Raw genomic sequence first — 27588 nt, 5'->3', positions numbered from 1 at the left:
TGGAACGCATGAATCGGACTCTAAAATCGACCCTTAGGAAAATGGTACAGGAGAACAATTCAACTTGGGATTCAGTGCTCCCATTCGCACTTATGTTTATATGAAACACTGTTTCAGCATCAACAGGTTTCACCCCATACACACTCATGACCGGACGCCCTATGAAAGGTTCAGAATTCCTTTTAGGACTTGACATGACTAGCCCAGAAGTGAGGCCCTCATACACAAGAAAGCAGTAAAACAATTAGTTGAGACTGTAAGGTCGGCTCAGCTAGCACCCGCAGTAAAATTAGGTAAATGGCGGAAACAGAGCAAGGCCTGTTTCAAAAAAAATGTCCATACCACAGAAGTTCAGGTTGGGCAACAAGTGATGTTATCTGTGTATAACCCCAGCACGTTTTTGGCCCCAAAATTTTCCGGCCCGTACTCAATTTCGGATAAAATCAGCCCGTCAGTATATCGGATAAAGTACCCCAATGGTAAGACTGCGTGGTTCCATATTAACCAGTTAAAGGCTTATGGAACACAGTCAAACCACTCGCACCATGTCCTGCTAGACGCAGCAGAACATCACGCCCCGCCCACAAGAGACGCATTTCCACCCTCCCCCTCACAGACCAGTTCCTCATCGGACTCGACCTCGACTCCACCCATTGACTCCAGACCACGCCCCGAAACGCCCACAAACTGCCACAGCAGAGACAGCGACTGTGACTTGGACGACAGCCACAGCATGCCTCTCTACTGTCCTGATACAACAGACCCCACAAACACCAACTACGATCCCGACTACAGTGATTTAGAGATCACTTACATTAAAACTTCAGACCCACACCCAAACCCACCGCCCAACTATGACGACCCCGAAAACGTTCATTCAAATTTAGACCCCACGATTTGGCACAGGGCCAATTCATGGAGACTTGTCCGCAATGACGAGATTGACCCCCGGTCACACAATGCTAAAATTGCTTGCCTGATCTATACAAGGGTATGGGATCCAGGAGACGAGGATGACTCTGAGTCTGACTCCTGACACGGCAACCCCTTTGCGACCCTGTTCGCAGAGAACGAAGAGAAGTGAGGTGTCCAGATGATGTGAAAAGAGGAACCGCTTGAGAGATAACCGGTGTCCTTTCTGATGGAACCTGCACGCATGTTTGGACGTTTGTTTGTATGTTAAGTGTTTGATATGGAGATTGGCTACTCGCTTTTCAGCCGAAAAGCTTGTGATCACCTCACATGCACGTTAGTTTGTCCGCCGATATTTCTGAGAACTTGACTCAGCTGCACTGTCTGGAGCCCAACTTAAGGCTTCACCCTTCACCCCACTAGGAGCATCTTGGCACCCCCCCCTTTTTTTAGGTGCCCCTCTATTCTGGGAATAGAGGCTGCAATTCAACAATGATTACATTCATGCCTGTTCGTTCCAGGTCGCTCAGGCAGTGGAGAAATGGCATTGAGGACCCGCCCTGTCTGAGGACCCCCCTCTGGTCAGCTAAGCTCGGGTAAAGCACCGCATGCCCTACCCGGGGATTCCACCCAAATCTTACCCGTCGCGGCCCATACGCAACTCATTCGACTTTCCTCATTTCTAAAGTTTGGTTTACTTTTTTGTTCAAGGTAGACCTTCGGACGCCATTCCATATGCTATTTACATCCAGGAACATTTGGATAGTAAATCACATAACTTGCGAGACGGCTCGCAGTGGCAAAATTGTTAGGTGTATGACTGGTCCTAAATTCGCTTTTGAAAAAAAAATGAGGGGAGTCACAGGGTCTGACTTAGCCATTGATTTAAGGAACAATTGGAATGAGGGGACAGATACACTAACATTACAGGTATTAAACGTTTTATTGACAGATACTGTGCTTTGATCCAAAGCTAAGTAATGAAACAGAGCCAAATTGAGTGTTAAGCACACTCACCCAGAACGAGCAACATTTAGTATTTGGCCTAGTAGTGGTAGGATTAGCCTAGTCTTATAGTTTATATGCATGATTAGTAGATTACTGTAATATAATAAACGTGTCTTGTTTGAACTTACTACTAAATGTTGCTCGTTCTGGGTGCGTGTGCTTAACACTCAATTTGGCTCTGTTTCGTTACTTAGCTTTGGAGTCGCCAGGTATCGTTAAGATACCGCCACAAGTTTCAAGGTCAAGTTCAAAGCAATAAAACCATACACCAATTAGTAAGTTCAAACAGGACACGTTTATTATATTACAGTAATCTATTAATCATGCATATAAACTATAAGACTAGGCTAATCCTACCACTACTAGGCCAAATACTTATCTGGATAAGGGGACTGCCGGATCAGGGAACAACGGCTTCTAGCTTTGTCCAGGGTCCGCAGGCTTCCAGTGATTATGGTTTAAAGGGGTCAGGAGTGTCTATTCCCGTAGCGTGCGTTGTGACTTACTTGCTGGCGGCTTCTGCCCAGACCTCTCCTGCACAAGGTTCTTCTGCTGCAACGGTGTTCTGCTGGGAGGGCTAGCTGGTCAAGGAGAGGCTGACAGAGCGAGCTGGTCGAGGAGAGGCTGGCAGAGAGAGCAAGCTGGGGTCGGGGTCTCTGCTTTATACTCCTCTCAGGGTCTTGTGCCCACATGGGCGGACCCTCTATACTCTCGCAATCGATTGGGTCTCTTCCCAATCGATTGATTCAAATTCCCCAATAACGGGACAGTATATCGATCACTGGGGCGGTTCTTGGGACTCATTGTTTTGGGCTTCTTTGGCGTCGAAAAGTCTGGCCTTCCATTCAATGTATCGGTTAGTGCTATCTTGTGTCTTTTGTGCCTGGGGATCGCCCGGTATCGCCTCATTAATATGCTAACTGTTTCTTTTCACAGCGTTGTCTGGTTTCAGCAACAGCCAAACTGGTTTCTGCAGCAGTCCAAATATACAAGCACTCTGCAAGCTGCTTGCTTTTTACAACCTGTCCAATTTTCCCTGCATTCCTTGCAATCTTCCATTTTGTGTTTGGGCAGTGTTCACCCCAGGTGGCTGCACTGTGCAGGACAAAAGAAATACATATTTAAATGTTGCTTCTGCAACACAAACCACCTGGAATACTGTGAACAGTTTTGGTCCCCTTATCTAAGGAAAGTTACACTGGCATTCGTGGTAGCCCAGAGAAGGTTCACTAGGTTAATCCCAGGTATGCAGGGATTTTCTTATGAGGAGAGGTTGAGTAGGTTGGGCCTGTACTCATTGGAGATTAGAAAAATGAGAGACCACCTTGTTGAGACATATAGGATTCTCAGGGGTCTTGACAGAGGAGATGCTGAGAGGATATTTCCCCTTGAGGGGGATCTTAGAGTGAGAGAAAGGGGCCATCATTTAAGACAGGATGAGGAGGATATTTTTCTCTCAGAGGCTAGTGATTTTATTTCTTTACCCAAGTTGAATTCTGTTGAATTCTTTACCCAAGAGAGCTGTAGAGGATGGATCGTTCAGTATGTTCATGGTAAACAGATTTTTATTCAGCAAGGAAATCAAGTATTATGGGGGATGAGGCGGGAAAGTGGAGTTGAGGATGATCGTATCAGATCAGTCATGACTTCAGTGAATGGCAAAGCAGACTCGCTTGGCTGAATGGCCTACTTCTGCTCCTCTGTATGATAGCCTAATTTATTTTACATACATTCAGCCCATCGAGTCTGCACCGGCTCTTGGAAAGAGCACTCTTCCCAAGCCCATACCTCCACCCTACCCAATAACCCAGTAACCCCACCCAACATTAAGGGCAATTTGGACCCTAAGGGCAATTTATCATGGCCAATCCACCTAACCTGCACGTCTTTGGACTGTGGGAGGAAACCGGAGCACCCGGAGGAAACCCACGCACACACGGGGAGAACGTGCAGACTCCACACAGACAGTGACCCAAGCCGGGATTCGAATCTACCTCTGACAGATACCCAGTTGATTCTCATTATGTTCTTGATGATACATGAGACAATTTTGGGTGTGCTTAATGCAGGGAAAACAAATTCATAGATTCCATACTTGATAGCAAAGACGGCAACAAGACAAAAAGGCAGCTATTAGATTGGTGGTTCTCCTGATATCATAAACTACAAGAGGCAAAACTCAAGTGGTTTATAATCAAATCACAAGTATGAGATCCAATTGTTGTCCTGTATCTGCCAGCTAAGTTTTACTCTTTATACCATGTAATTCAGTCTATTTATATTATCCATTGATAATGTTCTCTATTTTTGTGAAATAAAATCAAAATATTTTATATATAAATTTAGCGAGTTAATTCTCCTGGCAAACTGTGCACAAAACTTAAACGGTCCGATTCGAGATGTCCCTGATCTCTCAGTAATAGACTTTAATCTTTGGGAAATTGGAAATGCTTTGATTTCAGTCCAGTGACCTCCACATTTAGTTCTCCAATTGTACTTCGCTAATTAAGAGATTTCCATCAGGAACATTGACTCTCTAAATTCACCTGCAAATGATTTTGCATATATGCGCCCTCATGCATGAATGGATTTAAGAATATTGGTGCAAATGTGGCACATGACATAACAGCAGGAAATAAATCCCGACACATCAATAATCAATTGTTTAGGTGGAAAAGGTTGGAAGACATGGTGTTACAGTGCTGCCTCACAGCACCAGGGACCCGCATTCAATTCCAGTCTTTGGTGACTGTATGAAGTTTGCATGTTCTCTCCGTGTCTGCGTGGTTGTCCTCCGGATGCGCCGGTTTCCCCCACAGTCCAAAGATGTGCAAGTTAGGTGGATTGGCCATGCTAAATTGCCCCTCAATTGCATCTCAAGGTTCGGTGGGGTTAGGAGGGGCTAGGTAAGGTGCTCTTTCCAAGGGTTGGTGCAGACTTGATGGACTAAATGGCCTCCTTCTACACTGTAGAGATTCCATGACTCTATGACAGTAGAGTTCGGAAGGCTGACGGGTTACATCAAACTATTCGTTCACTATAGTTGCCAGGAATTTTCAGTTTTAATGATGTTGAAATGGTTAGTTTCTGTTGTTATTACAATATAATACTAACAAGAAGATCTAGTGCCCGCATATATTTATTTAGACGCTGAAGTCCAGAAGTTATTGTCAGTGATACCCTGTTCCTCCACCGGGTGTGTTGTTGCAGCTGCATTGTTGCAGTCAATACAGAATTTGTGATTTGATGCAAACTACAACATTTTCAATACAGTTCTCACTCCAGGAACTACTGGAAATGCTGAGCCTTTTTGAATGATGCGCAACTTTTGAATTTAATGGTGCGATAATAATTACTGAACCACCCTTCTGACCCTGAAATACTAAGTTCATGCGTATGGAGAATCAATCCCTCAAAATAACATTCCAAAATAATAATAATAATCTTTATTAGCGTCATAAGTAGACTTACATTAACACTGCAATGAAGTTACTGTGAAAAGGCCCTAGTCGCCACATTCCAGCACCTGTTCGGGTACACAGAGGGAGAATTCAGAATGTCCAAATGACCTAACAGCACGTCTTTCGGGACTTGTTGAAGGAAACCGGAGCAAACCTACGCAGACACAGGGAGAGCATGCAGACTCCGCACAGACAGTGACCCAAGCCGGGAACTGAAACTGTGACCCTTGCACTGTGGTACCGTGCAGCCCAAAATTCCACGATTTTTAAAATGTTAAAAGTTACGGGTGTTTCTGCACAGAGTTCTGGCTGAGGTGGGAAAACCGGTGTGCAGTTCATCAGTCACACAGTCGGCTTTCCTCGTCACATTGTGCAGCAACTCTGCAAAACAAGTAATAAATGGAGCCGCCGTCACGCTGGTGGGGCGAGGCTGGAAAAAGCTGGCAATGCCAGGAATTCCGAGATCAGGGCATCCTTTTTAAAAGGCTCCCTGATTACCGATTAAAAACTCCACAAAACATTTCCCCATGCACATGGTACCCCCACACATGCACACGGGTAACGCACCCCCCCTTTCCATCACCCAGCTCAACTCACCCATCAGTACACCCCACCCCACCACCACCATCAATGGACACATGGAGCTTCTCACGGATAAGGGGAACCCAACCACCTTCCAATGGAGCTCCCCATAGGGGTTCCTTTGGCACTGGTCCCTGGCACTGATCCCTGGCACTGCCCCAGGCACCTTGGCACTGCCCTTGGTACTGCCCCCTAGCACCTTGGCACTGCCTATTACCAATTCCCCAACACTGCTACCTTTGCACTGCATCCTGGCACTGATCCCTGACACTGCTCCCTAGCACCTTGGCACTGCCTCCTAGCATGTAATCCCTGGCAGTGTCCCAGGCACCTTAGCACTGCCCCCAGTATTGTTCCCTAATACCTTTGAAGTGCCCATTGGCAATTCCCCATACCCAGCACTGCCTCCTTCGCACTGCGCGCTGGAACCATACCACTTCCCCCTGCCAGAGGGCAGTGCCAGGGGCAGTGTACTATCTAGGCATGTGCCACTCAGCCCAGGGGCTGTACATATATTTGCTCCCCGACAGATTCCTTCCGACTCGTTCCAGTTTTTAAAGACCAGTTGTAAACCTCGCCATCAAGATGCCGCACTGGCGAGGAGGGAGATCCAAACATGGAGGGTGGTACAGCTGGAAGCCCTTCAATGTTATTGCAAATTATTTCAATTAGATTTCCAAAGCTTGGTGTAGGAACCTTGTTACATGACTGGTAGGTTTGGGGAAAATCTGCAAACAAGATCTCGCCGGCAAGCTTCTCGTTTTTGTAGTCTCGTGAGATTTCGCAACCACGTGACGAACGTGGACACAAATTACTGGCCAATGGTGTTTTTCAACTTTTTGTGATATTTCATCTTCTCTTTTAAACCATTGTGCATCTATGAATCCTTATTTCATTTCTGTGAAGCCACAAAAAATTGAATTCTATTTTGTGCTTTTTCCCCTCCAACTCGAGTCAAATTTGCTGATGAGACCACCGTAGTGGGTCGGATTTCAAACAATGACGAGACAGAGTATAGGAATGAGATAGAGAATCTGGTGAACTGGTGCGACGACAATAATCTCTCCCTCAATGTCAACAAAACGAAGGAGATTATCATCGACTTTAGGAAGTGTAGTGGAAAACATGCCCCTGTCTACATAATGGGAACAAAGTAGAAAGGGTCGAGAGCTTCAAGTTTTTAGGTGTGCAGATCACCAACAGCCTGTCTTGGTCCCCCCATACTGAGAATAAAGTTAAGAAAGCCCACCAATGACTCTACTTTCTCAGAAGACTGATGAAATTTGGCATGTCAGCTCCGACCCTCACCAACTTCTACAGATGCACCATAGAAAGCATTTTTTCTGGTTGTATCACAGCTTGGTATGAAGCCTGCTCTACCCAAGACCGCAGGAAACTACAAAAGGTCGTGAATGTAGCCCAGTCCATCACGCAAATCAGCCGCCCATCCATTGACTCTATCTATAATTCCCGCTGCCTCAGAAAGGCAGCCAGCATAATTAAGGACCCCACCCACCCCGGACATACTCTCTTCCACCTCCTTCCGTCAGAAAAGAAGATACCAAAGTTTGAGGTCACGTACCAAACGACTCAAGAGCAGCTTCTTTCCTTCTGCCATCAGACTTTTGAATGGACCTACCATGTATTAAGTTGATCTTTTCTCTACACCTTGCTATAACTGGAACATTATATTCTGCAGTCTCTCCTTCTTTCCTTATGTACGGTATGATTTGTTTGTACAGCGTGCAGGAAACAATACTTTTCACTGTGTACTAATACATGTGACAATAATAAATCAAATCAAATCAAATCAAATTTTACTTCCTCGTTTGCTGTCTGTGAGAATCCTTCAATCTGATTAGCTGATCAGATTGCCTGATTATGCCTCTGATCCCCAGTAGATGGCACCAGATACAAAGTTGCATCAGAATAGATGAATTTGAAGCTCGCAAGCCTGTTCAATCATTTTAGACAGCTCGTTGTCAAGATCTGTGGTGGGACTGTCAGTACCGATCACAAAAGCCAGGTTATGAATCTTATATTCTGTGGTTTGCATAATATATTATATTAGCATGCCCATATACACCCATTGTGCATAAACTCATAATAGTGTGTCGATGTTCTATGTTCTATGCAATGAGAACACAATGGCAAAATAAGCATACTTGTATTCTGACCCAACCGCAGTATTCCTCTGCAAGAGGTGTTCAACCTGATACAGTTCAAGAAAGCCACACATTTGGAGCACAGACAGCCTGGGAGATCACAACAGTTTGGAGAAGGAAATACAAGTTGAGAGATCAAGCATCAGTTAGAAAAAGGTGTAGAAGTGAAGGGGCTGATGACAGATAGTTGGTATCAGGACGAGGTCTAGCATATTAAGTGCTCTGAATTTTGTGGTAAAGCATACCTTAGTGGGTCTATTCAAACACCGTCAAAAGGATGCATATTGAAGTTATTTGACACATTTAGGGTGCATCAAGGTTGCTTCCATTTAGTTTGTCACTGAGTGTGTGGGAAGAGAAGTGACATTTGTATTGGAAACTTCAGTTAAGCAGACCACACACTTGTCACTTATCAACGCTCTCACTGCTTCAAGGAGCTTTGGGATTTGTTGCATTTCTAAGTTTGCTTTACACAAGCTCACCAGTCTCACATTAGGACTGGGAAACTACATTTTGTGGTTTATTTGAAGATACTATACAGGATGTCTCAGCAGGCAGATCTACCTGATGGATTTAGCAGCCATTGCTCACAGGCACAGCAGAGCTGCAATCCCTACATCACACTATTAGCCAGGTCACATATAATATAATCTTTATTTGTGTCACAAGTAGGCTTACATAAACACTGCAATGAAGTTACTGTGAAAATCCCCTAGTCGTCACATTCCGGCGCCTGTTCGGGTAAACTGAGGGAAAATTCAGAATGTTCAATTCACCTAACGAGCACATTTCCGGAACTTTAGAATTAGAATTAGAACAGTACAGCACAGAACAGGCCCTTCGGCCCTCAATGTTGTGCCGAGCAATGATCACCCTACTCAAGCCCACGTATCCACCCTATACCAGTAACCCAACAACCCCCCTTAACCTTACTTTTTAGGACACTAAGGGCAATTTAGCCTGGCCAATCCACCTAACCCGCACATCTTTGGACTGTGGGAGGAAACCGGAGCACCCGGAGGAAACCCACGCACACACGGGGAGGACGTGCAGACTCCGCACAGACAGTGACCCAGCCGGGAATCGAACCTGGGACCCTGGAGCTGTGAAGCATTTATGCTAACCACCATGCTACCGTGCTGCCCCTTACTTGTGAACTTGTGGAAGGAAACCGGAGCACCCGGAGGAAACCCACACGGACACAGGGAGAAAGTGCACACCAGTGACCCAAGCTGGGAATCAAACCGGGGTAATCCTGCTCTACATCCTGGTTGGTCGCTTGTTTGCATATTTCCTTAAAGTCATAGGGCGCGTTTCATGGAAAAATTCCAAGTGGCATTTTGGGCACAATTGTAGGGGTGTTTCTTGACAGCCGCATTGTTGTGAATGCGGCCTATATTTAACGGCACTTAATGCCGGAAATTAGCCCCCACGAGTATCTCACCAGGTGTGGGACAGAGGGAAATTTGGCCAATTGGATAAGTAACTGGCTATCACACAGAAGACAGAGGGTGGTGGTGGATGGAAAATTTTCAGACTGGAGGTCAGTTACCAGCGGTGTACCACAGGGATTAGTGCTGGGTCCTCTGCTGTTTGTGATTTTTATCAATGACTTGGAGGAGGGGGCTGAAGGGTGGATCAGTAAATTTGCTGATGACACCAAGATTGATGGAGTAATGGATAATGTGGAGGGCTGTTGTAGGCTGCAAAGAGACATTGATAGGATGCAGAGCTGGGCCGAAAAATGGCAGATGGAGTTTAACCCTGATAAGTGCGAGGTGATTCATTTTGGTAGAAAAAATTTGAATGGGGATTACAGGGTCAACGGCAGGGTTCTGAGGAATGTGGAGGAACAGAGAGATCTTGGGGTTCATGTCCACAGATCTCTGAAGTTTGCAACTCAAGTGGATAGAGCCGTGAAGAAGGCTTATAGTGTGTTAGCGTTTATTAACAGGGGGCTTGAGTTTAAGAGCCGCGGGGTTATGCTGCAACTATACATGACCCTGGTGAGACCACATTTGGATTATTGTGTGCAGTTCTGGTCACCTCATTGTGGGAAGGATGTGGAAGCATTGGAAAGGGTGCAAAGAAGATTTACCAGGATGCTGCCTGGTTTGCAGGATAGGTCTTATGAGGAAAGGTTGAGGGAGCTAGGGCTTTTCTCTTTGGAGTGGAGGAGGATGAGAGGCGACTTAATAGAGGTTTATAAGATGATGAGGGGGCTAGATAGAGTGAATGTTCAGAGACTATTTCCTCGGGTGGATGTAGCTGTTACAAGGGGGCATAACTATAAGGTTCAGGGTGGGAGATATAGGAGGGATATCCGAGGTAGGTTCTTCACTCAGAGAGTGGTTAGGGTGTTGAATGGACTGCCTGCTGCGATAGTGGAGTCGGACACTTTAGGAACTATCAAGCGGTTATTGGATAGGCACATGGAGCACACCAGAATGACAGGGAGTGGGATAGCTTGATCTTGGTTTCGGACAATGTTCGGCACAACATCGAGGGCCCAAGGGCCTGTTCTATGCTCTGCTGTTCTATGTTTTATAACTGGCTGTCTCGGCATTCGATTCGCCAGACTCGTACCTCAGCTTCTTGTCACTAACAAGAGGGAGCAGCTTTTAAAAGCTACCTCAGCACTGACCCCAGTCAAAAAACAAGCATGGCAGCACCCAGATCTCCTCCTCATTTTGGTAAGGTTTCTCAATGCTGTGGATGCGAGACGGGACATGATGGGTGGGTTTCTCCATCCCGCTGCACCAGATTTCTGCTGCGGCCCGCCGTCGCGATTCTCCGTTTTGCCGCCTGGTCAATGACGTTTCCCATTGTGGGAAATCCCCACGACGTGGGAAACCACCCCCCTCCCCCACCCCGGGCTGCCGGCAAAATGGCGAATCCCGACGGCAGAGAATTCAGCCCCGTGTTCTGCCGAGGTGGTCAGAGGACCAGCAGCAGGGTCACCAATACCGCCTCGGAGGCAGTGGCAATGGCTGTCAGTGTGGTCAACATGACCCGAGAGGACCAGCATCGAATGTAGGAAGAAGGCCAATGACCTCCATGAAGCTGCAAGGGCAAGTTACCACCTTTCTCCTGGCTTCAGTTCCACCTGCCGCAGCTCAAATTTTCAACCCCCCCCCCCCCCCCCTTCCCCACAAATCACTGGCAGACGCCTCACACCATCATGTCCCCCTCATTCTCCGCTGCTCCAATGAAAACAACCCCAGTCTATCCAATCTCGCTTCCATCCTGGTAAATCTCCTCCACACCCTTTCCAGTGCTATCACATCCCTCCTATATTGTGGATTCCAGAAGTGCGCACAATACTCTAGCTGTAAGCAAACCAATGGTTTATACAGTTCCAGAATAATCTCCCTGCTCTTAAAAGCTGTGCCTCGGTTAATAAAGACATGTATACCATGTGCCTTCTCCACCACTTTATCCAACTACCCTGATTCCTTAAGGATGGATGGATGGATTTGTTTAATGTCACATGTACCGAGGTACAATGAAAAGTATTTTTCTGCGAGTAGCTCAACAGATCATTAAGTACATGAAAAGAAAAGGAAATAAAAGAAAATACATAAAAGAAAATACATAATAGGGCAACACAGGGTACACAATGTAACTACGTAAGCACCGGCATCAGATAAAGCACACAGGGGTGTAATGTTAATGAGGTCAGTCCATAAGAGGGTCGTTTAGGAGTCTGGTAACAGCGTGGAAGAAGCTGTTTTTGAGTCTGTTCATGCATGTTCTCAGACTTCTGTATCTCCTGCCCGATGGAAGAAGTTGGAAGAGTGAGTAAGCCGAATGGGAGGAGTCTTTGATTATGCTGCCTGCTTTCCCCGACAGTGGGAAGTGTGGATGGAGTCAATGGATGTGAGGCAGGTTTGTGTGATGGACTGGGCTGTGTTCACGACTCTCTGAAGTTTCTTGCGGTCCTGAGCCGAGCAGTTGCCATACCAGGCTGTGATGCAGCCAGATAGGATGCTTTCTATGGTGCATCCGTAAAAGTTGGTAAGAGTTAATGTGGACATGCCAAATTTCATTAGTTTCCTGAGGAAGTATAGGCACTGTTGTGCTTTCTTGGTGGTAGCGTCGACGTGAGTGGACCAGGACAGATTTCTGGTGATGTGTACCACTAGGAATTTGAAACTGCTAACCAATTCTATCTCAGCCCCGTTGATGCTGACAGGGGTGTGTACAGTACTTTGCTTCCTGAAGTCAATGACCAACTCTTTAGTTTTGCTGGCATTGAGGGAGAGATTGTTGTCGCTGCACCACTCCACTAGGTTCTCTATCTCCCTCCTGTATTCTGATTCGTTGTTATTTGAGATCCGGCCCACTATAGTCATATCGTCAGCAAACTTGTAGATGGAGTTGGAACCAAATTTTGCCACGCAATCTTGTGTGTATAGGGAGTAGAGTAGGGGGCTAAGTATGCAGCCTTGCGGAGCCCCGGTATTGAGGGCTAATGTGGAGGAGTTGTTGTTGTTTATTCTTTCTGATTGTGATCTGTGGGTCAGAAAGTCGAGGATCCAGTTGCAGAGTGAGGAGCCAAGTCCTAGGTTTTGGAGCTTTGATATGAGCTTGGCTGGCATTATGGTGTTGAAGGCAGTGCTACAGTCAATAAATAGGGACCATTGTACATGCACACCAAGGTCCCTCTAATCCTTGATGCTTCCCAGGGTCCTGCTGTTCATCATGTACTTCCTTGCTTTGTTTGTCCTGCCCAAGTGCAACACTTCACGTCTATCCTGATTTAATTCTATTTGCCACTGATCACCTCATCCGGCCAGATCGTCTACATCCTCCTGTAATGTAAGGCTATCCTCCTCACTATTGACCACCCCATCAATCTTCATATAATCCATGTATTTACTGATTAACCTTCCCACATTCAAGTCTAATTCATTTATATAAACCACGAGTGGCAAGGGCCACAACACTGATCGCTGCGGGACCCCACTGGACACAGACTTCCAGACAGAAAAACACCCCTCAACCATCACCTTCTGCTTACAGTCACTCAGGCAATTCTGGATCCAATTTGCCAGATTTCCCTGGATCACATGGGCTATTACTTTCAGCCTCCCATGTGGTACCTTATTGCTGGAGTCCAAGTAGACTACGCCAAATGCATTGCCCTCATCCACACACCTGGTTACGTCTTCGAAAAATTCAATGAAATTGGTCAGGTAAGACCTCACCTCAACAAAACCGTACTGACTGTTCTTGATTAATCCCTGCCTCGCCAAATGCTGATTAATTTTGTCTCTCAGAACTGCTTCCACTATTTTCCCCCTGAGAGAGTTTAGACTGTCTGTCCTGTAGTTTCTTGGTTTAACCCTTCCTCCCTTCTTGAATAATGGTTCCATATTGACTATCATCCAGTCGTCCAACTCCTCTTCAATGGCTAGATCTTACAATGGTTAGCACTGCTGCCTTACAGTGCTAGGACCCCGGTTTGATTTCGGCCTTGGGTGACTGTTTGCGTGGTGTTTGCACATTCTCTCTGTGTCTGCATGGGTTTCCTCCGGATGCTCCAGTTTCTTCCCATATTCAAAAGACATGCAGGTTAGGTGGGTTGGCCATGATCAGTACTCAGGGGTACGGTGCTCGGGCATAGATAGAGTGTTCTTTTGGAGGATTGGTGCAGACACGATGAGCCGATTGGCCTCCTTCCGCACTGTAGAATCTATGAAAATTATTGCCAGTGTCCCTGCTATTTCCTCCCTTGCCTCACTCAACAACCTGGGATATATTTTATCCAACCCTGGAGATCTATCTGCTTTTAGGCCAGCCAGACCATTCAGAACCTCCTCTCTGTCTGTTAATCTCTTGAATTTTATCACAGCCCTTCTCCCTTATTTCCACACCTACATCGTCCCTCCACTAGTAAACACCGACACAAAATATTCATTTACACCCTTCCCTACATCCTCCGGCTCCACACACAAATTACTACTGGTGTTTAATGAGCCTGACTCTTTCCCTAATTATCCTTTTATTCTTAATGAACTTGTTAAACAAACTTAGGATTTTCCTTTAGTTTACCTGCCAGTATCCTATCATACCCCCTATTAGCTCTTCTAATTTCCTTTTAAAGTTCCGTCTTGCACATTTTATACTCTCTATACTCTTCTTGGGTTCCTGTTGTTTTGAGCCCTTGATATTTGCCATAGGCTTCCTTTTTTCTCTTTATCCAATGCAGTATATCTCTCGATATCCAAGTTCCACTGGATATGTTGGTCCCGTCCTTTTTCTTTATTGAAGCATATTGGCCTTGTACCATTTCCTTCTTGAATGTGTCTCATGGTTCTGTCACACATTTACCTAAAGGTGTCTGCTCTTATTTAAAATCAGTCTTGTCCCAGTTCAGAACTTTGATCTCAGGCCCTTCCGTGTCCTTTCCCACAACAATCTTGAATCCAACAGAGCTATAATCACTGATCTGCAAAATGCTCCCGCACTGATACTTCCCGTCTTTGTCGCCTAAAATTGAGTCCCGGACTGACCCTTTCTTGTTGTACCTTTTACGTATCATAGAATCATAGATACCCTGTAGTGCAGAAGGAAGCCATTCAGCCCATCGAGTCTGCACTAAACCTCCGAAAGACTACCCTACCTCGGCCAATCCCATGTAACTCTGTAACCCCACCTCACCTTTGGACACTTAGAGGCAATTTACCGTGGCCAATCCTCCGACGCGCACATCTTTGCACTATGAGAGGAAACTGGAGCACCCGGAGGACATTGACACAGGGAGAATGTGTCGTTATACTGTCAATTTACTGTGAGATCGTGAGAACGAGTGAATATTAGGCTTGAATATCCATGAACTCACCTGCCAGAGTCGGCTGTACAAATGAGTGTCACCCACAGGTGGCGGTCTATATATGCCCCCAGTGAGGGCGGAGCCAGAGGCAGAGCCCACCGGAGTTCCAGTACAGTACCTGGAAGTAGCCGGCATCATCACTCCCAGGTCATGGGTCACATCATTATACAGACAGTACAGACAGCTCATGCATTAGGTGAAATACATTCACCACATGTGTGAACTCCACAGTCACCCAAGGTTGGAATCTGGCACTGTGAGGCAGCAGTGCTAACCACTGTGCCGCCATGCCACCCCAGTAGTGGCTTAAAAAGTTCTTCTGGATGCATTTTAAGAATTTTGCTTCCTCTAAATCTTTCACACTATGACTATCCCAATTAATGTTCAGGAAGTTGAAACTCGAACTATCACTACCCTATTACTTTTAAGCATCTCTGAAATGTTTTTGTGTTACGGGGCAGGGTTTAACAACTCCAAAATGTATTATGGAATCCACCTGACCATAACTGTGTTTGATTTTGGTTAGGATGAGCACAAGAGCCTATTTTTCAGGCGTTAATCAATGGACTTCTCAGGTGCTTTCAATCAAAAAAACAAGCTTTATTCTAAGAACTTAGTTAACATTTGTATAAACGCACACAGCAAGAATTTTTATCAATTACAAACACAAAGACCCCACACAGCTACAGTAGTCTATGTATAACCCTTAATGACTTACCCCTTAACTGTTCCAATTCAATAACAAAATCTAAGTAAAATCAAAAACCCCTTTTCAAAGGCGTGTCCCAGCTCACAACATTCTCACTGGTATAAGACGGCTGTTATTGATACTCTGTTCCCCTTTTCAAACAGCAGATTTGAATTCCTTCCAGAAAGCAATTATTCTTTTAAGTTATCAAGCATCTGGAACAGCTTTTAATACGAAGATAGAGAAAGACACTTCTTTCAACCTGTGCAGTTCAACCAGTCCAAAACTCAAAGCGTAAGTAAAAACTCACAGTGCCACAGCCCAGCTCCACCCATACAAATGACATCACTGAAGCCATGTGATAAGACAAGTCCCTTTCTTAAAGAGACACTCCCATGACACCTGCATATCTGATCTATCATCCCAGACTGTTAGAACATTTGCATGTCATCCTTGCGCAAGGGCCATGCTAATCTTCTCTGTATCATTCTAATTTTACTATACGCGCTACCTAAGTAGTATCACAACATTCCCCAAAGAAAACATTATTTGCATTAAGAGTAAAAATATCTACTCAATAGGGTGGTTGTGAAAATTATTTGTGCAAAAGAAAGATCTCTGTTTAAGAGTTTAAGAGATAAAGGGCGATGCCAAAATCTGAAAAGACGATTGTGCGGAGAATCGGTCGTGAGGCCAAAATTTAGGCTGTCGCCAGGATGCCATACACCGGTATCTCGACAGCGACTTCAATGCATTCTACTCCACACACACAGCAAACATCGTCCATATATCATCAGCGAGCCTTACCCGGTATTCTCTGGGGCTTCTGTGATGCTGCACCTCCTCCGGGAGGGATTTCTGATGGCGAGTTTCACTTGTGGTTTCAAAAATCGGGAAACAGGTACTGTAGCTGCTGAGAGAGAGGGGGTACAAAAAGTGTCCAACGTCGCTATAGTGTGTTGACAGTTGCTTTGCTGGCTGGGGGGGCTTCTGCCAGGGCCGGGGGGAAATATCAGGGGGGCAGCCAGGAGGTGGGTCATGGGGTAAAGGTGGACGGGCATGGAAGACTATTGCTGCAGCCTGCAAGGCAGCTGTGTGGCCAAGCATGCTGCTGACTGCCCACTGTGAACTTAGTGCCACGGGTCATATGGGTGTCCCCCCCAGGACACCCCCCTGGGTAACCTTTGGCCCTAGCTAACCCATCAACTGGATGGGTGCGCTCCAGCACAGTCAATGCCACATTGTTGGCTAGGATGAGTGTGTGTGGGGAGTGCAGTGCTAATACGTGTTTGCAGCTTGTCAGCCTCTCGAGCACCAATCATGACTCCGGCATAACCGACATCACTCGTGTTCCACATTGTTTTCAATGTGATTTTCCACAATTTCACTTTCTGAGTTCATCGTTGGGTGTGTTTTTGATGGAGTTGGAGTGCAGGGTGTTACACTGTTGTACAGTTCCTTCAGCTGGCTTCTGTTTCTACTTAACATCAATCCATCCAATGTTATCGTCTCACACGATCCGAGCTCACTGCACACTTTGGATACTTCTGTGGGTGACCAGCTTCCCTGGGCAGGGTATGAACCGATCCTTCTGTCCTATACACATGCTGGACAGCTTTGCTCCTGCATGTGAGTTGTATGCCTGCTTCATACTTCATTGTTTTTCCAGAAGTTTCTCCGATACTTCTGAGAACTGGGATAGATGATGGCTTGGCAATTGTGTCCTAACCTGATTTCTGAACATGATTTTCACTTGTGCTGCGAAGCCCATACCTAAAAGTGTTGCTCTCAAGTGTAACATGGCAATGGGCATATCCTGATTTGATTCCCTGCACTTCATGATGAATGAATTAATGGTGCAAACTATTCGCTCGGCAAGAACATTGGATCTGTTCAATCCAATGATTTATTGGATCATTGCCCAATGATTTATGCCCCATTTAGCACGCATGTTCATTTTAAAAAAAAATAATTTTTATTGAAATTTTTACAAAATATAAACATCTTAACTCTATTAACAAACAACCGCGGTAACACCCCAAGAACAATACCCCCCCAACTTCAAGAGCAACTTCAAACAAAAGGAAAAAGAAAAAAATAAAAGAGCAGCCAAACAACAAAAGGGAAAGAGATAGCACCCGCCACATCCCACAGACCCATGTACACAGTTCTCCCTCCCCCCAATCCAAACCTCCACCTCCCTCCCCCTTCCCCCCTTCCCCCCTGCCTCCCCCTCCCCCCGCCTCCCCCTCCCCTCGCCTCCCCCTCCCCCCCCGCCTCCCCCTTCCCCCCCGCCTCCCCCTTCCCCCCCGCCTCCCCCTCCCCCTCCCCCCCCGGGTTGCTGCTGCTGTCGGCCTATTTCCCTACCGTTCCGCCAAAAAGTCCAGGAAAGACTGCCACCGCCTGAAAAACCCTTGTACTGATCCTCTCAGGGCAAATTTCACCCTCTCCAATTTAATGAACCCCGCCTTATCATTGATCCAGGCCTCCACGCTTGGGGGCCTCGCATCCTTCCATTGGAGCAAGATCCTCCGCCGGGCTACTAGGGACGCAAAGGCCAGAACACCGGCCTCTTTCGCCTCCTGCACTCCCGGCTCAACTGCAACCCCAAACATTGCGAGTCCCCAGCCTGGCTCGACCCTGGATCCCACCACCCTCGACACCGTCCTTGCTACCCCCTTCCAAAACTCCCCCAACGCTGGGCACGCCCAAAACATATGGGCGTGGTTCGCTGGGCTCCCCGAGCACCTAGCACACCTGTCCTCGCCCCCGAAAGACCTACTCACCCTCGACCCAGTCATGTGGACCCTATGCAGCACCTTGAACTGTATGAGGCTAAGCCTCGCACAGGAAGAGGAGGAATTCACTCGCTCCAGGGCATCCGCCCAGTCCCCTCCTCAATCTCCTCACCCAGCTCCTCTTCCCATTTATCCTTCAGTTCCTCCACCGAGGCCTCGTCTACCTCCTGTATTACCCGGTATATGTCCGAAATCCTCCCTCCTCCAACCCACACCCCCGAGAGCACCCTTTCCCGCACCCCACGTGGGGGCAACAAGGGGAACCCCTCCATCTGCCGCCTGGCAAACGCCCTAACCTGCATGTACCGAAATATGTTCCCTGGGGGGAGCCCAAACTTACCCTCTAACTCCCCCAAGCTCGCGAACCTCCCCTCCACAAACAGGTCCCTCAACCTCCTAACCCCTGCCCTGTGCCAGCCCAGAAATCCGCCATCAATGCTCCCTGGGACAAACCGATGGTTCTCCCGTATCAGGGTGTCCATCGAGCCCCCCATTTCTCCCCTGTGCCGTCTCCATTGCCCCAAAATTTTGAGGGTAGCCGCCACCACCGGGCTCGTGGTATACCTCGTTGGAGGGAACGGCAACGGCGCCGTTACTAGCGCCTCCAAGCTCGTGCCCACACAAGACGCCGCCTCCATCCTCTTCCATGCTGCCCCCTCCTCGTCCATTACCCACTTACGCACCATCGCTGCGTTGGCAGCCCAATAGTACCCACAGAGGTTGGGCAACGCCAGCCCCCCCCTATCCCTGCCTCGTTCCAGGAACACTCTTCTAACCCTCGGAGTCCCATGCGCCCACACAAATCCCGTGATACTCCTGTTGACCCTCCTAAAAAAGGCCTTCGGGATAAGGATGGGAAGGCACTGGAACAGGAACAAAAACCTCGGGAGCACCGTCATCTTAACGGACTGCACCCTCCCCGCCAGTGACAGCGGTAACATATCCCACCTCTTAAACTCCTCCTCCATCTGTGTGGTTGAGCTTGTGCCGGGCCCCCCAGCTCCCCGCCACCTGGGTACATGAAGCTCTTCCCTGCCTGCTTCAATGGGAGCCTACCAATCCCCTCCTCTTGATCCCCCGGATGTACCACAAACACCTCACTCTTGCCCAAGTTCAACTTATACCCCGAGAAACCCCCGAATTCACTAAGAATCCTCATCACCTCCGGCATCCCCTCCACCGGGTCCGCCACGTACAGCAACAGGTCGTCCGCGTATAGCGACACTCGATGCTCCTCCCCACCCCGCACCAGGCCCCTCCAGTTCCCTGACTCCCTCAATGCCATGGCCAAGGGCTCAATTGCCAATGCGAAGAGCAAGGGGGACAGGGGGCACCTCTGTCTCGTCCCCCAGTGCAGCCGACCTCCTCCTATTTGTGGCTACACTCGCCATCGGGGCCTCGTAGAGCAGCCTCACCCACCGGATAAACCCCTCCCCAAACCCAAACCTCTCCAACACCTCCCACATATACTCCCACTCAACCCTATCAAAGGCCTTCTCCGCATCTAATGCCACCACTATCTCCGCCTCCCCTTCCACAGCCGTCATCATAATAACGTTGAGGAGCCTTCGTACGTTTGTATTCAACTGCCTTCCCTTCACAAACCCCGTCTGGTCCTCATGAATGACCCCGGGCACGCAATCCTCTATTCTAGTGGCCAGGATCTTTGCCAGCAGCTTAGCATCGGCGTTCAGCAGCGAAATCTGCCTATATGATCCGCACTGCAGAGGGTCCTTGTCCCGCTTCAGGATCAAGGAAATCAGCGCCCGTGACATAGTTGGGGGCAAAGCCCCCCCCTCCCTTGCCTCATTAAAGGTCCGGACCAACAGGGGGCCCAACAGGTCCAAATACCTTTTATAAAATTCCGCCGGAAACCCGTCCGGCTCCGGCGCCTTCCCCGACTGCATGCTCCCTATCCCTTTGACAACCTCCTCCAACTCGATCGGTACCCCTAGTCCCTCCACCTGCTCCTCCTCCACCCTCGGGAATCGCAGCTTGTCCAAGAAGCGCCCCATTCCACCCCCCTCCACCGGGGGCTCCGACCGGTACAGTTCCCCATAGAAGTCTCTGAAGACCCCATTAACATCTACTCCCCTCCGCACCACCTTCCCAGCCTTATCCGTCACTCCCCCAATCTCCCTGGCCGCGTCCCGCTTTCGGAGCTGGTGTGCCAGCATCCTGCTCGCCTTCTCCCCGTATTCATACACCGCCCCCTGTGCTTTCCTCCACTGAGCTTCCGCCTTTCTGGTAGTCAATAGGTCAAATCTGCCCTGAAGGCTACGCCTCTCCCCCAGCAATCCCTCCTCTGGGGCCTCCGCATATCTCCTATCCACCTGCACCATCTCCCCTATCTCCCCCTCTCTCCCTCTCTATCTCTCCCTCTCCCTCTGCTCCCCCCTCTCCCTGTGGGTTCGGATGGAGATCAATTCCCCCCTCATCACCGCCTTCAATGCCTCCCAGACCGTCCCCACTCGAACCTCCCCGTTATCATTGGCCTCAAGGTACCTCTCGATACACCCCTGAACCCTCTCGGCCACCTCCTCATCTGCCAGCAACCCCACCTCCATGCGCCAGAGTGGACGTTGGTCCCTCTCTTCCCCCAGCCCGAGGTCCATCCAGTGCGGGGCATGATCTGAAATGGCAATGGCAGAGTATTCCACATCCTCCACCCTCGACACCAACCCCCTGCTCAGGACAAAAAAATCAATCTTCGAGTAGGCCTTATGTACGTGGGAGAAAAACGAGTATTCCCTGGCCCTTGGCCTCGCAAACCTCCAGGGGTCCACCCCCCCCCCCCCCCCCCCCCCCCCCCCATGTGGTCCATGAATCCCCTCAGCACCTTAGCCGCCGCCGGCCTCCTACCCTTCCGGGACTTAGATCGATCCAATGGGGAATCCAGTACTGTGTTGAAGTCCCCCCCCATGATCAGGCCCCCCAGCTCCAGGTCCGGAATGCTGCCCAACATACGCCACATAAACCCCGCATCGTCCCAATTTGGGGCAAAAACATTCACCAACACCACCCGCTCCCCCTGCAGCTTGCCACTCACCATCACAGAATCTCCCGCCACTGTCAGCCACCACATTTAACGCCTCTAATGACACCTTCTTCCCCACCAGGATCGCCACCCCCTTCCTCTTCTCATCCAGCCCTGAGTGGAATACTTGGCCCACCCATCCCTTCCTCAGTCGAACCTGGTCCACCACTCTCAGGTGTGTCTCCTGGAGCATGGCCACATCCACCTTCAGTCCCTTCAGGTGCGCAAATACCCGGGCCCGTTTGACCGGCCCATTCAGCCCCCTCACATTCCAGGTTATCAGCCGGATCCGAGGGCTCCCTGCCCCCCTCCCCTGCCGATTAGCCATACCCCACCCCTGCCCACCCCCGGCCAGCGTCCCCTGCTCTGCCAGTTTCCCACGGCGGCAACTCCCCCCCTCCAGCACCCCCTGCAACCTCCAGCTCCTTCCTGACCGTTTCAGCAGCAACCCGGTACCCCCCCTCCTCTCCCCCCCCCCCCCCCCCCAGGCTAGGACCCCTCCTAGCCGCGTCCCTCCCTCCACAGCACTCCCGTGAGCCAGCTAACTTCTGCTGACCCCGGCGACTCCCGCCCTACCTTCGGCTCCTCCCCACGTGGGACTGCCCCTCCTCCATTATGCCCAGGAAAAGAAAACAGCCAGCAACGACCCGCGCTTCTCAGCCCTGGCCCCGCCCCCACCATCTCACATCGCGGGAAACCCGCAATAAGCCCGCGCTTTCGCCCTGCCGGGCCCCGCCTCCTCCAGGGCCACTCCCATTGTCAGTCCCCCCCACCAGCTCCCCGAACTCCCCGTTTACCCCTCTGCCCGAACCCGTCCACCCGACCCCTGCTTAAAAACCCATATAGAAAAAGCAGTACGACATCACCCCACCCACCCTAAGGCCAACCCACTTCTTACACTAAACCAAGCAAATGCAAATACAGTATTATACAACATCCCCCATCCTAGACCCTCAGTTTGAGTCCAATTTCTCGGCTTGCACAAAGGCCCACGCCTCCTCCGGGGACTCAAAATAATGGTGCCGATCCTTAGAGGTGACCCACAGACGCGCCGGCTGCAACATGCCGAACTTCACACTCCGTCTATGGAGCACCGCCTTCGTCCGGTTAAACCCGGCCCTCCGCCTCGCCACCTCCGCACTCCAGTCCTGGAAGATCCGCACCTCCGTGTTCTCCCACTTGCTGCTCCGCTCCTTCTTGGCCCACTGGAGCACACACTCACGATCCACGAACCGATGAAACCGCATCAACACCGCCCGCGGCGGCTCGTTCAGTTTGGGCCTCCTAGCCAGAATTCTGTGGGCCCCCTCTCACTCCAGGGGCCCCTGGAAGGACCCAGCCCCCATCAGCGAGTTTAACATAATCACCACATAGGCCGCTAGGTCCGACCCCTCCAGCCCCTCCGTGAGGCCCAGGATCCGCAAATTCTTCCTCCTCAACCGGTTGTCCAGCTCCTCGAACCGCTCCTGCCATCTTTTATGGAGCGCCTCGTGCATCTCCACCTTCCCCACCACGGCCACGACCTCGTCCTCCCTTTCGGAGGCCTGCTGCTGCAGCTCCCGGATCGCAGCCCCCTGGGCTGTCTGGGTCTCCATCAGTTCACTGCTAGTTACCTTCAGGGACTCCAGCAGCTCCAACTTCAGCTCCTGGAAGCAGCGCAGCAGAATCGCCTGCTGCTCCTGGGCCCACTTCCTCAGCTCCTCGAGGCCTCCGCCGGCCACCATTTTATCTTCCTGCCCCCGTTTTTTCAGAGGTGCTTTCTTCGGTTTTTTCTCTGCCCCACTCCTGGTCCGGACCATGGGACCGTTGAGGTCGACTCCTGTCCTCTTCCCCCGTTGGGATTTGCCGCTACAGCTCCGTTGGGGGCCTTGAAAAGAGCCCCAAAGTCCGTTCTCCGCGGGAGCCGCCGAATGTGCGGCTTAACTGCTCATTGCCGCCACCGGAAGTCCAGCACGCATGTTCTTAAAGGGACTGCCAGAGTACTGTGGCCCGCTATCCAAAAGTGTCTCTTCTGGGATACCGAACAAGTGGAATATTGCACTTATTGTGTTTGTCATGGATGCACTTGGGGTGCCCTTCAATTGTCTGATGATTGGAAGTCATTGTTATGGATAGGGAATAAAGCTGTTATTATTTTAGACAAATAGTACAATGGAATCACATGAAGATATGGAGGTTCTTTATGTTGATGTGGTCGGTGACTCAGGCATGCTTTGTACATCCTCATTACCTTTTCAACTTCATGGTTGATCCCTGTCCAATACACAGTATCCTTTGCTAGGTAGCCTGTTGGCTCTATGCCCTTGGTGTAGCTATGATAATATGCCCTGGCGAAGAGCTTCAGGTATTAAGACCTGTTTCCCTTTGACAACCATGCCTCATGAAATGCCAAGTTCACCTCTGTACTGTCAAAAACATCTGAGGGTGTTAGGCACTTCTTTTACCATATAAGGCAGCCTTCTACAATTACTCCACAGGGGCTGGTTTAGCTCACTGGGCTAAATCGGTGGCTTTTAAAGCAGACTAAGCAGGCCAGAGCACGGTTCAATTCCCGTGCCAGCCTCGCCGGACAGGCGCCGGCATGTGGCGGCTAGGGGCTTTTCACAGTAACTTCATTGAAGCCTACTCGTGACAATAAAGCGATTTTCATTTTCATTTTTCACATAAGGCCTTCAGTTGTGCACTATTTGTAGTTTCCTCCCAACATTAGTTGCATTTGTGTTGACCAAACTCATTAGATTGACACTGAGTACATCTTCTACTTTGATGCCTACGCCAATCAACTGTAGGTATAGCAAAAGCGTACGTTATTCATGAAGGATCCGCCTTCTCAAACTTGCCCCCAGCCTGAGGTGCAATGATCCTCAGGTTAAATCACCACCAGTCAGCTCTCCACCTCAAAGGGGAAAGCAGCCTATGGTCATCTGGGACTATGCAGACTTTACCTTTACCTATGACAAAATATCCACAACCTTTGTCGGATTTGGTAACCTGCTCAATGTGTCTGAAGTAACTAGTTTTCTACCTGGTTTGTAATAGACAAAGTCATACCTCTGTATTTTGTCAGAGGATGTTGTAGTGTGGGTGGTGTACTTGTCAGTGGCTTGCACCAAATCACATCCAATGGTGGTGGCCAGTTTCCACAATGAATTATTTACCAAATAGATTACTTATGGAATCACATGATAGAGATTGCCTGAGCGAATATCTCACACTCTATTTTTGAAAAATTGGATTGTGATTGTTATTGACTTTTGTGGCCAAATGCAATTTGTTTACCATCTTGCAATGTGCGCGCTCTAAAACCGCCTCTTTTCTTGTGTCTTAGTATTGCAGAACACATGTTTCTTCTGACCCTGTTGAAGTGACTCGAATGAATGTTGATGATCCCCCCCCTTCCATACATAGTGAATATCCTTCCTGAAGACCTTTCTTAATGATGATGATGTTTTATTGGCAAATGTATGCTAAGAAGTTGATTAGATCTGAGGCACATCTGCAAATCCTCTCTGCCCCAGGAGAAGGTATGTCTTATAGATCTTTGAGTTTGCCTGGGTCAAGATGGACCCTGGAACTTAATAAATAGAGCTGAAAATGTTCATCTGGACTATGCTCAGTTGAAATTTCTTGCTGTTGATGATTGGTCCTTTGCAATGAGCTGCTGCCATCAGCAAGTGTAGATTTCAGTCATGCTCTTTTTTGCTTCTGCCCATTATCACCATATCATCGGCAGTACGTACACATCCACGGACATTTTCTGTGATTCTGTCCATATGCAGCTGGACCAGATCCTTGCTATTGGATAAACTGAACAGTAATCTCTGGAAGCAATATCTTCCAAATGGTGTCCCAAAAGTAATAATTTATTGAGGTCTCTCTGCCAAACGAACCAACCCAATATCTGTGTTTGGTGTCCCATTTGCAGAGAAAGTTTTCTCCCATGAATTTGGGATTCAATTCAGCTAATGGTGAATTGTTTTATGGACGTCCCATTAGAGCAAGATTTGGATATCTTGGCCCAAGCAAACCCGATTGTGCCAGTTTATTTCAGGACGCCTATGATAGAACTACACCAATCAGAGTGTTGATGTGAATGATGGATTATGCTACTCTGCTCCATGTTCCTAATTTGCTTTACTCGTCTCCTGTATGTGTACACTGCACTTTTTAGGGAGTCAATTGACAGAATTGCATCTTCTCTGAGTTGTAGGACAGAATCACCTCTGAAGCTTCCTCTGGCATCGAATTCACAGGTCTACTTTCTGAATTCAGCAAGCATTGTTCACAAGAACAGCAGAACCACAATTCCTGCACCACACTACGTACTACTGGCTAGTTATTGGTCCCATGCTTCTCTACATCCTGGTTCCTTCCTCATCTGTTTTTTCCTTGAAGTGATATACAATAGAGTTGACATTCTAAGAGCCAACTTAACTTTGCTTGCCAAATGGTGACAGGAAATCATGAGGAAGGATTCCAAGACTTCACAAATTGTAACATAGAGGTTCATCAGTACTGAACAGAAGCAACAAGTTGGCACTCCTTTCAGCTGAACCAGTTCAGTGTCAATATGTAGTCCTACATGAGAGATAGGTAGTAATGTCTCTTAAAAGAATAAGCTTTGAGTAACTCCCGCCAAGGAGATCTTATTGATACAGATCACAACGACTTGTAGAATCGAGTAGGAGATCTTGTGTACCCAGCTGACTAACTAATAAGTGTTATTCTCTTACAGCACAGTAGACATCTTGAAAAATATTAAGGTGGATAGGTCCCCAGGGCCTGATGGGATCTACCTCAGATAACTGAAGGAGGCAAGAGAGAAAATTGCTGAGGCCATGACAAAAATCCTTGTGTCCTCACTGTCTTCAGGTGATGTTCCGGAGGACTGAAGAATAGCCAATGTTGTTCCTTTGTTTAAGGGTAGCAAGGATAATCCAGGGAACTACAGGCCAGTGAGCCTTATGTCAGTAGTAGAGAAATTGCTGGAGAGAATTCTTCGAGACAGGATCTGCCCCCATTTGGAAACAAGTGGACGTATTAGCGAGAGGCAGCGCGGTTTTGTGAAGGGGAGGTCATGTCTCACTAACTTGATAAAGTTTTTTGAGGAGGTCACAAAGATGACTGATGCAGGTAGGGCAGTGGATGTTGTCTATATGGACTTCAGCGAGGCCTTTGAAAAGGTCCCTCATGGCAGACTGGTACAAAAGTTGAAGTCACACGGGATCAAAGGTGAGCTGGCAAGATGGATACAGAACTGGCTCGGTCATAGAAGGGAGAGAGTAGCAATGGAAGGGTGCTTTTCTGATTGGAGGGCTGTGAATAGTGGTGTTCCACAGGGATCAGTGCTGGGACCTTTACTGTTTGTAGTATATATAAATGATTTGGAGGAAAATGTAACTGGTCCGATTAGTAAGTTTGCGGACAACACAAAGATTGGTGGAATTGCGGATAGCGATGAGGACTGTCAGAGGATACAGCACAACTTACATCATTTGGAGACTTGGCCGGAGAGATGGCAGATGGAGTTTAATCAGGACAAATGTGAGATAATGCATATTGGAAGGTCTAATACAGGTAAGGAATATACAGTGAATGGTAGAACCCTTAAGAGTACTGACAGTCAGAAAGATGTGGTGTGCAGGTCCACAGGTCACTGAAAAAGGCAACACAGGTGGGGAAGGTAGTCAAGAAGGCATACGGCATGCTTTCCTTCATTGACCGGGGCATTGAGTATAAAAATTGGCAAGTCATGTTGCAGCTGTATAGAAACATAGTTAGGCCACACTTGGAGTATAGTGTTCAATTCTGGTCGCCACACTACCAGAAAGATGTGGAGGCTTTAGAGAGGGTGCAGAAGAGATTTACCATGGTGTTGCCTGGTATGGAGGGCATTTGCTATGATGAGTGGTTGAATAAACTTGGTTTGTTCTCACTGGAACGATGGCGGTTGAGGGGTGACCTGATGGAGGTCTACAAAATTATTAGGCGCATAGACTGAATGGATAGTCAGAGACTTTTCCCCATGGTAGAGGGGTCAATTATTCGGGGGCATAGGTTTAAGGTGCGAGGGGCAAGGTTTAGAGGAGATGTACGAGG

General features: G+C 48.4%; 1 protein-coding gene and 1 non-coding gene across 4 annotated transcripts in view; both read right to left on the bottom strand.

Moving 5' to 3' along the window:
- Positions 1 to 27588, bottom strand: part of neto1l (neuropilin (NRP) and tolloid (TLL)-like 1, like) — a 376641-nt gene that overhangs the window by 333822 nt on the left and 15231 nt on the right. The gene's annotated exons all lie outside the window — the stretch shown is intronic.
- On the bottom strand, positions 16071 to 16179 carry LOC119972990. The gene has a single exon (XR_005462214.1). It is a non-coding gene; the product is annotated as a U6 spliceosomal RNA (small nuclear RNA).

The sequence above is a fragment of the Scyliorhinus canicula genome, chromosome 10, assembly GCF_902713615.1.
Source record: "Scyliorhinus canicula chromosome 10, sScyCan1.1, whole genome shotgun sequence".
NCBI lineage: Eukaryota > Metazoa > Chordata > Chondrichthyes > Carcharhiniformes > Scyliorhinidae > Scyliorhinus > Scyliorhinus canicula.
The sequence above is the reverse complement of the archived record's forward strand: the minus strand, read 5'-3'. Positions and strand labels throughout refer to the sequence as shown.